This window comes from Cynoglossus semilaevis, chromosome 16 (assembly GCF_000523025.1).
Source record: "Cynoglossus semilaevis isolate Cse_v1.0 chromosome 16, Cse_v1.0, whole genome shotgun sequence".
Lineage (NCBI taxonomy): Eukaryota > Metazoa > Chordata > Actinopteri > Pleuronectiformes > Cynoglossidae > Cynoglossus > Cynoglossus semilaevis.
Window position 1 is genome coordinate 14,389,343 of NC_024322.1, and position 17,410 is coordinate 14,406,752.

At 39.8% G+C, this 17,410-nt stretch overlaps 1 long non-coding RNA gene across 3 annotated transcripts in view; it reads left to right on the forward strand.

Annotated features, from left to right (window-relative positions):
* LOC112488289 (uncharacterized) overlaps positions 1-17,410 on the forward strand; it is a 34,438-nt gene that overhangs the window by 13,745 nt on the left and 3,283 nt on the right. The window contains exons 3-6 of one of the 3 annotated variants that reach the window (XR_003052178.1): positions 402-550; positions 7,669-7,711; positions 7,791-8,026; positions 11,967-11,996. This is a non-coding gene — a long non-coding RNA (uncharacterized LOC112488289). Of the gene's footprint in view, positions 1-401; positions 551-7,668; positions 8,027-10,909; positions 11,452-11,966; positions 11,997-17,410 lie in introns of those variants that run through there. The other 2 variants (XR_003052177.1, XR_003052179.1) reach the window with 2 other exon arrangements.

Here is a 17,410-nt window from a genome sequence, read left to right on the forward strand (position 1 = left end):
CATTTTATATATAAATATATGTATGTATGTGTATATATTTATAAATATATATTTATATATGTTTATGTATTTTTTTATTTGTGTGTATATATTTTATATATATATATACACATACATATATTTATGTATATATATTTATATATGTGTATCTATATAAATTATGTATGTCTATTTATATATATATATATACATATATTGTATGTACATACACACATTCTCATTCATTTTCATCATTTTTTTCTACAGTTTTATCTTTCCGTTGGTCCCAAAGTCATTTGACTGCTATAGAAAAATCCTCTACAAAACTCTGGCCCGACGTTATCTCTGCAGTGACATCAAACCTTATGAACGAGCCGATGAATGCATTATGAATGACATCTAACTCCCCGTCTGCCCCGCAGCCCAGGATTGCGTGATTTCAGTCTTGTCGAGGAGGCAGCAGAAAGAGGTCAAACGTGTATCGGGACACGGCAAGTGACGGCACTGGGGACCGCAGCGCACTTCCAGGAAAGAGACAACTTCCTCCAGGGATCGGATTTTTAAAGGCCAGGTAGTTGCACGCTGGCACTCGCAAATACACACAGTCGTAGACTAGAACTGTGGTTCTCAACCACTCTAGCTTCATCCCTTACTGACAAGCCGCGATCCAGAGGAAAAGTTTCAAATTGTCAGATTTCTTGAATGACAAGATAATGAAGGAAATGACATTATAGATGTAGGGATTATCGCCACCTACTGTTAAGGAGAGTAAATAGGCCAGACACTGCTGATTTTTACAACCAACAAAAAAAAAAACAACCTTGGACCACTTTTGGGCCGCAAGCCACCAGTTGAGTCAAAAACATTTCATAGAATTATTTTTGCAAATTACATCATTATTGATACATTTTCTACATTATTTGAAACAAAATATTTACGTCCACAAAAATATTTTTTCATGGATCTGGACACCTAATCCAGTGATGTTCGCGTTGGTCGCTCAAAACTATTTCAAAATTTTTCTGACTTTATATAATTTGTCTTAGAACTTTTTTTTAACTGGAGTACTGTTAAAAAAATGAATGAATGTGTTTTTGTTTAAAGGAAGTCTATGGAAAATAGACAAGAAAAAAAAATGTTCCTACATTTCCATTACTGACGAGATTGAATTACTGAGTCAGAATTAAATGCAAATGAACCAAGGAGTGCATTTAATGAACAAAACACAGGAGAAATCATAAAGGATCCTGTTGGTAGAGACAGAGAGACAGAGATGCTGAAATTTCCCCCACGTACACCACAGACCCTCTCACTGCTGCAGGTCAGAGTCGCATTAAAAACAATAAAAACCACTTCCTGATTAGAGTCAACGTAGAGTGACTTTGTCTCTGCACACAGCCGTGTTTTCCCTGTTTTTGATTCACAGTTTCCTCTTCTCCATACTGATTAACTGTGAGTATTGATGTCAGAAAGACAAGCGCTGAAATCACAGGAGTCAGTCGCAGAACTGAGCACCTCAGAAGAACGCGTTCAGCCGCGGCGCGTTCTTCAATAGGTTTTAATTGCGTTCTATTGCGTTGGCTTTTATAAGTAATTGTTGCTCATAAATCAGCGGTGGTTTGTCAACGTGACGGGAGGAAGTTTATTTTCACTAGTTCTGGTCAGACTCGTTGTGTAACACGACAGTGAAGTAGTTGTAGACTGACTGGTATCAAGAGTGATGAGATAAAGTCTAAAAAGTGACTGGTGAAAACAGACCTTTAATAATAATAATAATTATTATTATGATTATTATTATACAAACAGTTGCACCTTAGATTAAGTAAAAAAATGACAAAAAATTACAATGTTATCACAAGTCTATGCCGATATTCCAGCAAGATTGTTGACGTTGGAAAAATTTGAAAACGACTTTTTTTTTCTCCCCCTCAGATGCTGGAAAAACCCTTTAATTTCTTGCAGGTTTGAACTTGTCGTGGGTTGTTTTTGACACATTATAGTGACAGATATTTTTTCTCCTGTGGTGTCAGACAAATATCGTGTGATTGGTCCTAATTTTAATTGGGTGTGTTTTACTGTATTTGTGTTGATTTATTGACCAATCAGCATGCAAGTTGACTTTGTTTACAAACAGCTGGAAATTGCAAATCATTACAAGACGTTTTTTCTTTATCCCCAACTTTAAACACTTTCTGGTCCTCCCATGTTGCTATCCCATAATGCTTAGCGTGCCTGATGCTGATACTTTGCTGTTGATTTCTAATGAAATGAGAAATGCAGTTGGACATAGGAGTGGATGTAAGACAGACAGGTGGATGTGAGACACCAGACACAGCCAGAGCCAAAAAAAACCTCTTTAGCATGGCCACTAAATCCAGAAGAAAATCTCAAGGATTATTATCAAAGCCACACACACACAAAAACAAAACAGAACACACAACACACTTTCTGAAATAAATCTCCACCTCAGGTTTGCGACGGGGCGCGTTGACACCCGAGGATTGCCGTTTTAAAACCCCTGCCTTCCGTGCCAAGGTCTTATGTGGAACAGCTTGTCGTAAACTCTTTGTTGGCCTTACAGCCCAGGAACCATGAGGCTAATAACATCAGTGTTTGTTAAAATTTACTGTGTTTCTACTTGGCAGAGTCGTATCCCTCATTGATCAGAGTAAATCAACTCCCACCAAACCATAAAACATCATCGCAGAGTGATACCACTAATGATCTGCCCCAGCAGACTCCACCCGCTGTCTGCAGGCCTGCTGCTGTATCAAAGCTGTGCTGTCTGTCTGTCTCTCTCTCTCACCCCCTCCTCCCCCCCGGGCTCCCTCACACTTCATCTAATAATGAAAATTCTCCCCCCCGGGCTTCCTCACACTTCATCTAATAATGAAAATTTACTGCAGGTCTTTTCTTTTTTTTTTTTCCCCTGCTCTTGCTTGGTGAGATAAACAGGCGATTGATGAATCAAGCATAATGCACGGGCTTACGGGCACAGACAGCACGCGGCCCACAGTAAATATGTGCAGACAGGATCGGATTTCGGTATTAGCAGTGAGGAGATGCATTTATTTGCCTCTCACCCAGACTCATAACAGCACTGAGCCTCAATTACCACGTCTGAGAGGTGCAGATAATACATGCAAACAGCTCCACTCCAAACCATTACCAGCACATAAATACAGTTGGCTTTTTTTCACACACCGACACTGTCTGGACTGTACTTCATTCACCAGTGTTTGTAACACTGACGGCAGAGCGACTCGGATCTGAAGGATGTGCCAGCGTTTTTTCCGAGGGCGCGCTTGATTCTGTTTGTCCGAGCTCGCGTATCTAAACGCATACAAACTTCCAGGCAGTAACGAAAACGGTTCCTCCCCTCTTCACGTGACTGTCAAATATATTTAAACTGATGTACCAGCAGCAATTTTACTAGGTCATTATATATTTGCAGCACATATATAAACAAATATACAAACCCCTATAGTATATGTCAAAATATCTTTGTATGAATATATATGTATACATATATTTACACACATATATACAGTATATATATATGTATTTCAATATATATATAAATATATTTGTATATAATATATATATAAATATATTTGTATATGGTTATTTATATATATATACACACATACACATTTATATTCATATACAGTACACATATACAAAGATGTATACAAAAAATTATATATATTTATACATACATATTTAAATATATACATATACACAAACACATGTTTGTCCTCATCTGCTGTGTAAATTGTATTTGCAGAAATTTATTTCATTCAGTCAAAGCCATAGAAACCAATCAGAGAAGCACAGGAATTAAACGGCTTTAAATGAAGTTTGGTTCAGTATTGATCACACTGCCATCTTAGTTTGTTGGGCTGTCCCTGTCCGACCTGTCAATACTTCCTTTACGAGACATTTATAAGAGTCGAACCTTATGTTAAAGTCACTGCTGTATTTTGCTGCGTGACATAGTCAGGGTTCCTCTCCTCTCCTCCCTCCTCCGGCCCATCTTTACTCCCACAGAACAAAGCCAGAGACAGATATTTTAACACTCTTAAATCTTGCTCGGTTGAAGCTTTGACCAAAGCAGAACAACTTCTAAAAACCCAGCATATCAACTTCAAAACCACCAGAATATGTGCATTGTTTCAGCACAGTCACCGTGGCAGCAGTGGCTGAACTAAAGGACGCCCGCGGCTCTGCTCCAGATGGCAGTGAAGCTACTCCTGGCCGGGGCACTTTAGCAGCCCTCCTGCTGTTTCTGATGCCCCCCCTCCTCCCCCCCGTCCCCCTGAAAAACAGAGGAAGCCAGGCTTCCACTGAGCTTGGCCAGAAATACTCCACCTTTACTGCGAGGGTTTCCAAAAGAGAGGAGTTTTATTTATAAGTTAATGTGCAAACACGCACAAGTACCCACAATGCAACGCAGACATATATCTGCTGCAGCGTCCAACGTTAGGGATCGTAAAAAAGTGGACATTAGAGACCGGGGGGGGTGAGAAAACTCTTCCCAAACACTTCCTAAAATTTTATTCTTTAGGTGAACACAGTCCCTGGCTGTTGAACACAGATTAAGAGCCTTTCTAAGGCAGCAGCTTAGCCGCAGTGCAGTGCTCACAGCCTGGGTACGCTGCCACCCCCCCACCCACTCCCACCCACTCCTCCTCATCGCCCACTGGATGTCAGCCCTGAATTGTGTTTTGATGTTTCGTCAGAAGCACAATTGAGCTCCATTCTCAAAAGCCAAAACAGACATTTGTCGATTCATATGCATCAGGGCACTTTTTTTTTTTACCCCCTCCCTTTGCCTCAGCCTCCACTCTCTCTCCCTCTCCCCTTCCCTCTCTCCCTCTCTCTTGGCTGCGACTTCCCTGCACTCACTCAGTAGCATCAATCCAGCAGGAGGATACGAGCGGCCGCGAGCCTCCCCGCTGGACAGAGTGTCACATGTGATTACCATTATTTATAAAGCTCACTCAGGCTCACTTGTGCAGTCGGCCTCTCCCAGCCCTCGGCCCTGCACACTACAGTCAATATTTGCACGCAATCCTGAACTGTTGAGTGTTTCCACGGTGGTGAGAGCCTCCATTACATGAAATATTCAGGCTGCGCCGAGACTCCCGTGAGGGCCAGCGCAGGGTTTTTACTTCGATTTGATTATACCACATGATTTTTTCATGAGCTATGACAGTCCTGTTGAATTAGAGTCAGGTAGGAATCTTTGTGATAGTCACGGAAGCCAGAGAGAGAGAGGAGGAGGAGGAGGAGACAGAGAAGGAGAAGGAGGAGCAGTCTTGTCGTATGACATCTCTCTCTGTCTGAATAAGTGAAGAACTAATAGTCACCGTGAAAACAAAAAAGGATTTGGCGGGTAACCTGAAAGAACGCGAACTTTACATCATCTTTTATACGTCGCTGGTTCTGTGGGCGAAAATAGAGATTTGTTACTGAGAAGCATTCCGATTTTTTTAAGACTGATACATTGTTATTATTGATTGCAATAGTTGTATCTTAAGGTGGAGCATGCTGTAATTTTAAGGTAGCTGCTCCCTACTGCCCCTCTAGGGGCTGCTATAACATCTGTTTGAATGGCATATTCCACAAGTAAAGTGTGTACAAAATTGTTACAAATCTAATCCTGTGCATTTGTCAAAACTTTAAAAAAAATCAATAGTTCGTCTTTTAAGGCTAGCAGGCCACCAGTGGATTTGAACATCTGAGCCCGGAGTGATCGCAGAGAGGAGGAGGCCGGGTTTAAACTGCCCTGGTCACAGTCCTGCAGAAGCCTGATAATCTAATAAGTTAATGAGGCTGTAATTACTGACAGGAAACAGCAGGAGGACCAGGAACTTTTTGTTCTTTTTTTTTTTTTTTTTAAATAGTAGTTAGGCATTTTAAAACTAGACAGCTACGTTGTTGCAAATTACTATTATAAATAATCGTAACGTTAAAAGGTATATACTCAATATACCCAAAACGTACTCATATATGCGTATATATGTACGTATATGTGTATATATATATATATATATATTTGTATATATGTAATTATATATACATAGACATACTAATACACACATATACATATATTTCCAAACATATATGTGTATATATATTTTAATATATGTGTATATATCTAAATATATGTACAAAGACATACTTATACACACACACATATGTGCACATATTTAAATATATTTGCATATATGTAAATAGACATAGTAAAACACACATCTATATATACATATATATGCAAACATATGTACACATGTACATAAACGGACACATATATTTAAGTTCAGTGATCTGTAATGATGTAACAATTCTAGGGAATGGACCAATCATATACAGTATATATGCACATATATATATATATATATGGCAGGAAGAGCATCGGTCAGAGTGGGCTCCACTGAAATGGTCAGCATCTTATATTAGGAAAAGTGAATGAGAAGAGCAGGGGAGAAACAGGGAGAGATAGAGGGGAAAGCAGTAATGCATTATGGGCTATTTGATGATAACAGTGCTGCTACAGACAGTTATGGTATAATAGGCGCTAAATGAACATTAGGGGATTCTAATGGTGGAATCAGTCATGCTAGCACACAGAAACACAGGCGGCGTCAAAGGAAGTTGGTGAATATTGTGTTGTTGCTTTGTGATGATTTTATGCCCGGTTAAAAAAAAATAGAATTTATCTGCTGTGTTTGTCACCAATTAGTTCCAAATTCATGTTTGTTTTAAAACTACTGTAGTACAAACATCTGTTAGGCCGTCAGTCAAACCAGGTTAATGTGTAGGAAACTGTATTTACATATATATAAATATACATTTATTACCACTGCTACTTTATTACTCACTTCAAACGGAATATAGTATATAATTATGATCAGTGGGTTTGAATTTATTCAGTTCAAGGATTTTGAAACTACAGCAGTGAACTTTAAATAGGGATGAAAAAAGAGGTCATAAATTTTTTTTTCTTTATATTAATATTTTTAAACTAAGAAAACTGTATATATAATACAATTGTGACTGAGACACAACCACAAAGAATTAGCAGAGGATGGTTTCGATCCATCGACCTCTGGGTTATGGGCCCAGCACGCTTCCGCTGCGCCACTCTGCTGCTTGAAAACACAATCACAAAATACATATATATATATGCAATATATTCATATATTTATATATTTTGTATGTATGTATATTTATATATACATATATACAAAATATATGGATATATTGCATATATGTATATGTATGTAGCTCACATCTCTTCTGTTCTTTGTATTTTGTGTTATTTTTTAATTGTGCAGCAGAGTGGCGCAGCGGAAGCGTGCTGGGCCCATAACCCAGAGGTCGATGGATCGAAACCATCCTCTGCTAATTCTTTGTGGATTTTATCATTTTAATAGTTATTTAATAGTTATCTTAATATAATATAATTGAATTTACAGTATTTTAATGTTTTTGATGTAGTACAGTACTGTACCTTCTTACCATTTTTCTTTGATAATGTTTTTGTGCTAAGAATCTAACGTCTCTGTACGACAACACTGTTGACCTTCCACAATTATATTTCACTCTGTTTCATCCTCCTTTATAAAAGCTAATTTTTTTTCTTTTTTTTTTTCTTCCCTAACTCCATTATCTCCACTCCAGACGTGTCTTTGCAAATCCACACTCCAGGGCAGATCACAGTGAAGTGAGTGAGTACTTCGTTCATATCCTGTGTTTGTAGTAAAATGACTTCTCTGCAGAATCTAACGCCACAGTCCAAACAGTCACGTGTTGCCAACAGTGTGAAAGTAGGCCAGAGTACCGGAGTGTGTGTGAACGCACCGCCACTCGCTCACTCACTCGCTCACTCCGTCACTCGGCCGCCATCAGAGGAAGAAGAGAACTGGAGAACATCTGTGCTGTGAGAGAGGGACAGTGACTGGTTCTGGGTTCTACAAGAACAGACAGACGGACAGACCTCCCAGAGGACTCTGTTCCTGATGAAGCAGTGACAGCTACCGTAAGTACCCAAGAAAGGGGCATTTTAAATCACAGATTCAATTCAAAACATGCAACAGAAAATAAAATAAACTGTTACTGATACATTACATAAAAACATAACCTTTTTTTGCGAAACACATTATTGTGGATAAGACTACATCTGCTGCTCTGACCCCCCTCCATCCCTCCACCACCACCATCCAAAAAAACATTCTCCAAAGCTAATGCTTCAAAATCCTACTAAACTTTAAAAACATAAAAAAAAAATCAAAAACACAAATGTACTCAAAACTGTTACTTATTTAACAAAAGAAGTAATTTTACTCATCTGTAGCAGTTTCCCCACAGAGGGACAAAATAAAAAAAAAGGTAGTGCTGTGCTCCATTAGGGCCCTGCCCCCTACTTTGAGAACCCCTGCTCTATCCTATGACTAATTACAGTAAACGTTACTTAAAACATTATGGACATTTTTAGACAAACCCACGACTAATGAAGTCATAGTTTGTGATGCTCAGTGAAAAGAATAAAAAAAAAATTAATAAAAAATATTTTTTTTTTGTTTTTTTCTGCTCCCTGTGCTGCTGGTGCTGTGGTCCAGGACAGTCAAGGTCATTCTCCACACCTGCCTCTGGTCCACTGCACCAGATGATTGTCAGATGAGTCCAACATTGTCAGTGTGGCCTTTTAGATTCACATGCATGGACACACACACGCGCAGGGACACACACACACACACCCAGAGAGGGGGTGAGTCAGAGAGAGCGAGAGAGAGAGAGAGCGAGGCTCCTGGCTCTGAACACAGAACCCTGGTAATCCTGGCTTTGGACTTGTTTATTCCTGCTCCAGCGCTGAGTGATCAGATTAGCAGAGACTCCTGAGAGCAGGAAGACTGCGAGGTGTTCGCGTGTGTGTTCGCGTGTGTGTGTGTTGTGCAGCGTGGGTTGAACAGGACGAAACTCAAAATAGAAATAGAGTGTTTGTTTGTTCATGACATCATTTGCAGCGTTTTGTTTTTTTTTTACTCCAAGATCACGGGGTCGTGTTTACACACAGCCCTAAATTGACTTAAATGTGAGTTTTAATTCAATATTTGTTGATATTTAGGAAAAACTGCCTGGGACTAAAGAGTCGTCATGATTTTATTTTCTACGTTGAAAAATGAAGACAGGAAAACTGGATTTACATTTTTTAAACTGTTAAAATGTTGGATTTTGTTGCTTACAATTATTTTTTTATTCACTGTACACATCACAGTTTTAATCTACTGCACTGCAGACCTTGACGTTTTATGCCTCTGGGGCGGGGGCCACATCTGGGCCAAAGGATGACCCTGTCCAGGACCATTAAAAACAAAATATTCAAGAACAACTAAAACCTGAATAATTGTCTAAATAATATATATTTTAAATAAAAAAAATGTAATTGAAAAATACTTTTTTGGTCTAACAAGACCAGCTAATGCTAAAAATGATAATGTTAATATAGTGTACATAAATTAATGGTAAAGCTTGGCACAAAGACAAATATAAAAACGAAAAAAGCAAAATAAATTCTGAATGCATTAAAAAAACATTATGTTTTTATGTTTCAATTCAATCCATATATTAAAAATAAATTCAAAAACCAACAACAAAAATAAAATATATTTTCTTATACTTCTGCAAGAACAACAACACATTGACCTGCTCTTAAAAAAAGACAAAACGTAATATATTATAAAAAAAGAATTATGGAAAAAAGATTAGTCTTAAATGACATTTAAAAATATACAACGTTTCTAAAGTGGTACAAAAAGAAAAAACTACCATAACAGGATTTCTGGATCAGTTCAGTGGATGGAGATTAGATTATAATCTGTAAACAACAAACACACACACGAACCAAAAGTACCGTAAATACCCTATAAAACTGGGATATAAAATTTTCTCAACATTTACAGAGGACAGTTACAGGAATTAAACTCCATCTGATGTCGCTCCTTTTACACTGAGCCACAGTCAAACACTGTTGTTTTCATCAACAGACCAGTGAAATCATAACAGCTTCATAACTGCAGCCAGAGGCGGTGAAAGAAACGACCAACACAGACTCTGCTTATCTATTACCCTGCTAATTATAGGAGAATTGCCCCGCGGCTCAGCAACTGTCCTTGGAACCGTTAGTCTGTGATCCTTCCCCAAAAAACTTGAGAGCGCTTCACAAGGTTAGAGAGTGAACGGAACAGACTTTTGTGACCGATTTTTCAAATGATCACACCGTATTATCGTCAAACAAAAACACATCACATTTCTATTGAAATCCACAAAGAAGCTTTGATTGGGAATGTCATTTTTAGTTGCGGGTGTTTTCGCAGCTGTTTCGAGGGCCGACAGCTGCCGACAGTGAAGAGGTCTTAGACGTAGCAGTAGCTTTCTGAGGAGCTCTCTGCACTCGTATCCGTACGCTCTCCACTCGTCTCCGAGAAGCTGTAATTACCACGTCAGCTGCTGTAGTGCTAACACCAAGAAAATAGCTGCGTCTAATTATTCACTCAGTTGTTCAGTCGGGGGAAAGAATGGCCGTTATTATTATTGTGGAACAGAAACTGAGAAAAGGCGAAAAAAACTGCCGAGGGGATAAATGTGAACTGTTGATCCTCAAATCTAGGCATTTCTTCATCTTGTGAAAACATCTTTGTACCTCGGTATTTCAACAAAGACGCAGAGATTTTGGAGGGAAAAACTCCAGGACTCTTTTGAGACTTCTGTCAACACACAAACTCATGAAAGTAACTTTAAAAAAATATATAAAAAATAAACAATGAGCCTAGTTGTACATACACACACTTGTACTGTATATGTATATATATATATATATGTATTTTTTTTAATTATATTTTTTACTTTTGTGATCCAGTCTCACAGTCAGGGAGGGATTTGAACCTGCAAACAACCTGGTAACAAGGCCTATCCATGTACTGTTCCACTGGGCCACAGTCTGCGCATTCATTAAATCCTGATTAAAAAAATAATAAACAAAACTAAAGTCTCTGATCAGGTTACTTTCAAACACACTGACTACTAAAAAAATATTTATAAAATGAACAACTCTAAGTCAATATTTTTAAAAATTCTACTGAAGCCACAGAGCATGATGGGAATTTTTAGGATTTTTTTTAAAATTTATTTATTTTATTTTTTGCCTTGTTTTTCCTGTTTTATTGTGACACTCCTGTGCTGTCGCACTGTTGTGACATCACTTCCTGTTCGTCTCTTTGCCCCGCCCCTCTGATCTGTCACACCTGTGTCTCATTATCTCAGCAGTGACTGACGGTTGTTCCGTTCAACTCTGCTCTGTCTCAACAAACACTTGTTTTTGTTTTTAATAGTTTATTATTTCTGAGGAAACTTTAAAAAAAAAAAGAAAGAAAGAAAAGTTGGACAGAAGGCTGTGTTAAAGCTGAGGTAGGAAACTTCAAGTACATATCACTACTGTGTGCAGCAAATACTGCAAGTATTTGTTGTAAGTGTTTTAAAGCAATACAAATGAAGTTAAATAAAATAAATAAAAAACAGTGTTTGTTTATGGACACATTTTTTTGTTTCCTTTTCCCATAAACTAAATGTTTTAGCAAAAAGAAATACACTTCTTTGACAGCCTCAGAAAAAAATAAAATAAAATTCACCTTCAGGAGGAATTTGTTCCGTAGATTTAAATGTGATGCATAAATGATTTAAATTTAAAAGTTTTCTAGTATCACTGGAGGAAAATTTAAACTAATTTTTCCTTATTTTTAAACATTGTATTTAAACTGTTGACACAAACTGACATCAGTTTTCAAGGTTTTGATTTCATTTAAATGTTATTAAAAATCCTCAAAGGTTTTTTAAAATTCTGTTACTGATATATCTGTGCTGTGTGAATTCCCTCTGAACCTGTTTTTATTTTCTTTAATAATTTCTTCTGTTTGTTTCTGCAGAAACTGTTTACGTCCTGGCTTCAGTACAAGGTAAGACCCCCCCCCACACTGTACTACTGTACCTGAAGTATTTGTCTCCATCCACGCTGTCTCTGAGTGAAAACCTAAAGTATCTGTACTACAGTACTTCCCTTTGAAGACTGAACTTTTCCCTCAGCCGCCGTGAAACGCTCTCTGCCAACAGTCCAACCCAAAGGTCACTCAGACGTTCCCCGCTGAGAGGTGTGTTTAATTGGCTTAAAAGATTTAATGTTGTCTGATGTCAGGCTTTCTTCGCGCTGAAGTTTGACTCACAAGTACTTTGTTTTCCTCCCACACGATGCATTAGACTAATGAGACGACTGTGAGTGCGGCTATTTCTGCCCGGCTCTCGGAATAATCCGGATCTAACCTACAATTTCACTGCGTCCGTATTTGCAGCGTAACAGACGGGAGTTGTTTTAATAAGTTGTTTTTATCTGAGACGAGACGAAACCAGGGATTCAACGGACGTTGTTGTCATGAAGTCCAATTATAGCAGCACAGCAGTAGTGGGGCGGGGCCCCCTGCGGGTGTACTGAGGTGCCGCATCCAGTCACTAGGTGGCAGCAACTCATACAGTGGTTTGTACAGTGCAAAAAATATACTATGTTGTCAGGTTCTCAATAGGATGTCAAATCGCAGGGGTGTGGGTCACGATGAGGGTCGAGGCCTGTTTTTGGTTCATGGTCGAGGTTAGGGACCGCGTGATGTCAAGATGAAGTGCTCACTAAACCTATAAGACTGTGTGTGTGTGTCTCCTTTGACAAAGGTGATGAAAGACAGGCTGTACGGAGGTGTACCTGATGGGGGAGGAGAGGGGGAGGAGAGGGGGAGGAGTGGCGGGTTCTTACCTCTTTTAGCCGTTTGATGGATGGCTCACTTTATACAGCATTAATCTATCAATTTGTCAATTACAAATGGAAAAATTTTGGAGCCGAGGGCGAGTTGGCTTCAGGACCTGTCGAGTCCCTGAACGCCACGTTTGATCAGTGTTGACTGTAATTACACAGGGCTGTCAGCAGGGTGAAAACAAAATGTACTCCCAATTACTGTGTCCAAATAATTAAAATGAAACTTATTGGAATAAACTTAACTGTAGGATTCGTGCAAAGATAATCAACTGGCGGCTCACGGACCAAATCTGGCCCGCCAAACAATCTAATTTGGGCCCGCGACTGAATGTCAAAGTACACATCCAATAATAATGTTTGACACAAAAATGTGATCTTTATTTCATTTTCTTTGAAACAAAAATACAGTTGGTGACCTCTGACCTTCAGCAAAAAAAAAACAACAATATTTTGTTCTACACAAAAGTTTGAATAAATGTAGAAAATCACGTATGAACTGTATAGTAATATGCAAATGACAGTGCAGTAATCCAGTCGAGGATTGTTTTTTTTTTTATTGTCAGCTCCCCAAGTATCACACGTCTGAAGGCGGCGTAAGCGATAAAAGAACAGTTTCCTTTAACAGCAGTTTGATAAACGCCAGTCAACTGGTTGTTTAATCACAGCCACTTACGCTCAAGGGATTTTTCTCTTTTCATCCTGTTATTAACGAACACTCGAAGCTAGAAGAAGAAGAAGAAGAAGAACCTCGAAGCTAGAAGAAGAAGAAGAAGAAGAAGAAGAAGAAGAGGAGGAAGAAGAGGGGGAGAAAAAAAGAAAAAGCTCGTTGGTGATCTATCTGCTGCAGATCCACCTCCGCCTGTGGAGGCAGTGTCCTGCTTTCTTCGTCTCTGAGCGATGGGCAGCCGTCTCTTTAACTGCTGCAGTAACAGACGCGGCGTCTCCCAGGCCTGATGAGCTGCTCCTTCTATTTGCTCTGCTCATTCTCCTGAGCACCGCGGCCGTCCAGATTAGAGCCCACGGCCCATTAGGCAGCCAGGGAGGTGGACAGCGGCGGAAGTGTAGCACAAGTACGTGCAGTGTCTGTGTGTGAACACACACACACACACACACATCATTCTGGGGAAATAGAATGTTCTGCCGGGGAGTTTGTTCTGTTGTACTTTCATTCTATTTTCGGGAGGGAAATGTTCTTGCAAAGGTAGAACACAGAACCCAAATGCACTCTTTGACAACAAAAATAAAAATAAATAAAAAACAAAGAAAGGCAGACGTAAGCTGGAGATTAATATTTTCTACAAACCAGGAACATGTACTAAAATAACTACACAGTACCTGTCCGTGGTACGCGTCGTACAGTAACATGAATACCTGGAATAAACATCGTGTTCAGTCATGGTCGCTGAGAACAGAACGGAACTGAACGAAACTGAACGACAAAAGCAGACGTTCTCGTCGGCTCAGTATTTGTCAGAGTAAAATATTCACTACTACTAGGTAAATGTAGAGGGAAACAAGTTATAGAGGAAAGTACTACTATATATACAAGTATATAAATAAGCAATACTATATAGTGGAACCAAACATTTGTACTGCATATTTTGAATAAATCCCTAGTATTTGATCATTTTAATCTTTGATTTATACTGATTCATAAATCATCGCTTCAACCAATGCCAACAAGTTTTCTCTCTATATTTCTGGAACAAAAAGATTATTAATGAATTTAGCAGACGCTTTCATCCAACGCGACTCACAAGAGGAGGATTAACGATCAGTCTGTGGAGGTTCTCAGTCACATCAAGGGCAACCGGACGGAGGAGGTTTCTCGAAGGCGTTTCATCTCTTATCCAAGAAGCTTCTTCAGTTCAATCAACAATCAGGTTCCACACAGAGGAACTCTTGAAAAGGAGACCAGTAGTTAGGAAACAAGTGCAGGAGGAGATGGAGGAGGATAAAGGAGGATAAAGGAGGCGCTCGTTTTCGAGCTGAGTCTTTAAGAGTTCCTTGAAGACAGACAGGGACGCCACTGATCTGGTGGTTCTTGGTAGGTCATTCCACCATGAAAAAAGCCTGGATTGACTGCCTGGCGACATTTCGACATTCAATCAACGGCAGGTAGATGTTTTTATAGGTCACTGATCCAAATCATGGAATCAGTAAGAATATATGGAAGGATATACCTCGAGGTAATGTATCGTGGTCGAGTCGGTGGATTTCACTCATTACTTATTGCTTGTAGTGTTGCTTTTAAAACTGCTTTCAAAACTGTTTTCCCAACAGTGTGTGTAAATGACAGGTGGGTTGATTGTCTGTAAGAGTGAGGTGAGGTGCCAATCTGCCTATGCATTAAAATTATGTCAAGTCGTTGAACCCTACATTTCACGTCTCCAATGTCTGGAACTGTTTTGTTCCGTTTCAGATGTTCCTTTGTTCCTTTGCAGCAAAAGCATTATTGAAAAAGTTCTCTGGGAAAGTACCTCGTGTTGTGCTTCACCTGCAGAACCACTGAATGTACTACAAATACACACTACTGCATATTGATATAAGCTCTTAAATCAGCAATTTTTCTCCCACACTCAGTGGAGTGCACCATAGGAAGGCAAGGGGGCAATGAGGGGGAGGAGGAGGGGGGGAGTCAGCGAATCAGACACATTTGGCTGTTGTTCTACCGCAGAACGTCCTGAAGCTACAGACGGGGACATCAGGGAGCGAAGACGCGTCATCCTCCCTGAACCAGCAGAGGGCCCTGCATTCATCCCTCTTCTTATCTACGCTCTATTGTTCTTGTTGATGACTTTGTGCGGCTCGACTTCAAACCCAGAACCCGCTGTTCTGGCCACAGAGGAGGAACTTCTTGTCTTGTAAAAGCACAGTTCACTGCATCCCAGTCCAGCACTCGCCGTGTTTTCTCTGTTCCACCTTCAACGCTGCGTCGCGTGAATCCAGGGCTGCCCACGTGTAGGTTAATGCTCTGCTCTGTTCTTTATCCCCAAAGGCTGTGTTTTTAGAGGCCGTGCAAATATGCAGTGTCATCCCTGCCCCGAGCCTCACAGTGTTCCCCCAGGGCCAATGCAGTGATCAGGGATAGGAAAAAACAGGTTTGTTTCTGCTGCTGCTGCTGCGGCTGGCGCCGCCGCTGCTGTCGCTGCTGGCGTCGCTTGTCTGCTGCTGTTGCTGCTGCTGTTACTGCTGCTGTTGTTGCTGTTGCTGTTTTTGTACAGATCCTCCCAGCAGAAGTTTATTGTGGGTAAATCCTAATGCGACCTTCACCCTGGGAAACATTGGTTGCGTCGTTGAGATTAAATCATTGCTGAGCGAATGTCTCTGAACTCGGTTATTTACACATCTAATCAGGACAGTGTTGTACAAACCGCGCTTGATTAACAGCTGAAATTCTTCGTGCCGACTCGGAACGGTAGCATTTAATTCTCCTCCGACGGCACTGCTTCAAAGACACTTTAATTGGTACAGTTTTCCTTCAGCTCTGAGACTTAATTGAGTTTTTTTTTTTACCCCGAAACTCAACTTTATTCAGCTGTTTTGTTTCTGTTGGTTTATTCTCGTGTCCTGTATCGGCAACTTTCCTGTTGACATGATGACATCACAGAACAAGTCGTTACGTCTGTACTTTCACTTTTAGTTTTGACAAAGTAGATTTTAAAGAAGTTGTTGGAGCTCAACATCAGAATTTTTTTGTTGTTGTTGTTGTTCTTCTTCACTTTGAGTTTTGACAAAGTAGATTTAAACAGTACTAAATGGTTCTCAACCCGTAGGTCACGGGTGGAAAGGGAAACCTGAGGCAACGTGTTGGTCGTGTTAAAGATTTGTTTATACTTTTACATACTTTTCTTGAATCTTTTAGAGAACAGTCATCTTTCAGAATTTTTCTCTCAATTATTAATGATTAATCATAGTCATTTTACTCTCACAATTAATCATGATTAATTGATTTTGCTGTCAGGATTAATCTTGATTTTACTACTATCACGATTATTACACTGTTAACGATGAAACCAGTACTGTCACGATAATCACTACTACGATTAATCGTGATTAATCGGCAGCCATTCTGTGGTTATTGACAGCCCTTTTGTAATATAGTTGATCAGCTCATTAGGAAAGCTGTACATATGTGTTAATCGTTATGTCAATGGGACACACATGTCCACACCAGCGGGGACGTGACGTCCCGGTCCGAAGTCATAACCACGGCACACGCTGGATTACTGCGATGATGTTGATCGGACTTGGTGTGACTTTTCTTTTTTCTAAATAAGATTAGATTCAGTCGGGGTGTGTGTGCTACTGTGATTGGAGCTGGCGTTTCATTGTGAACAGGACATTAGTGAACCCATTAGAGTTATAAAGTCTCATTGGCTCTGTCAGTTGTGCTGATGTGGTCCCGTTCCAGCTCTTTGCCTGTGATGAGTACAGATGGACGGAGCTTGCTCTCTCTGGACAGAGGGGGAGTCGTAGCTCACAGTTAGGCCTCCTATACACTACAGTCACACATCATTGACTGCCATTACAGCAAAGGAAACCAAATCATTGTTGGGGGGCGGGGGGGGG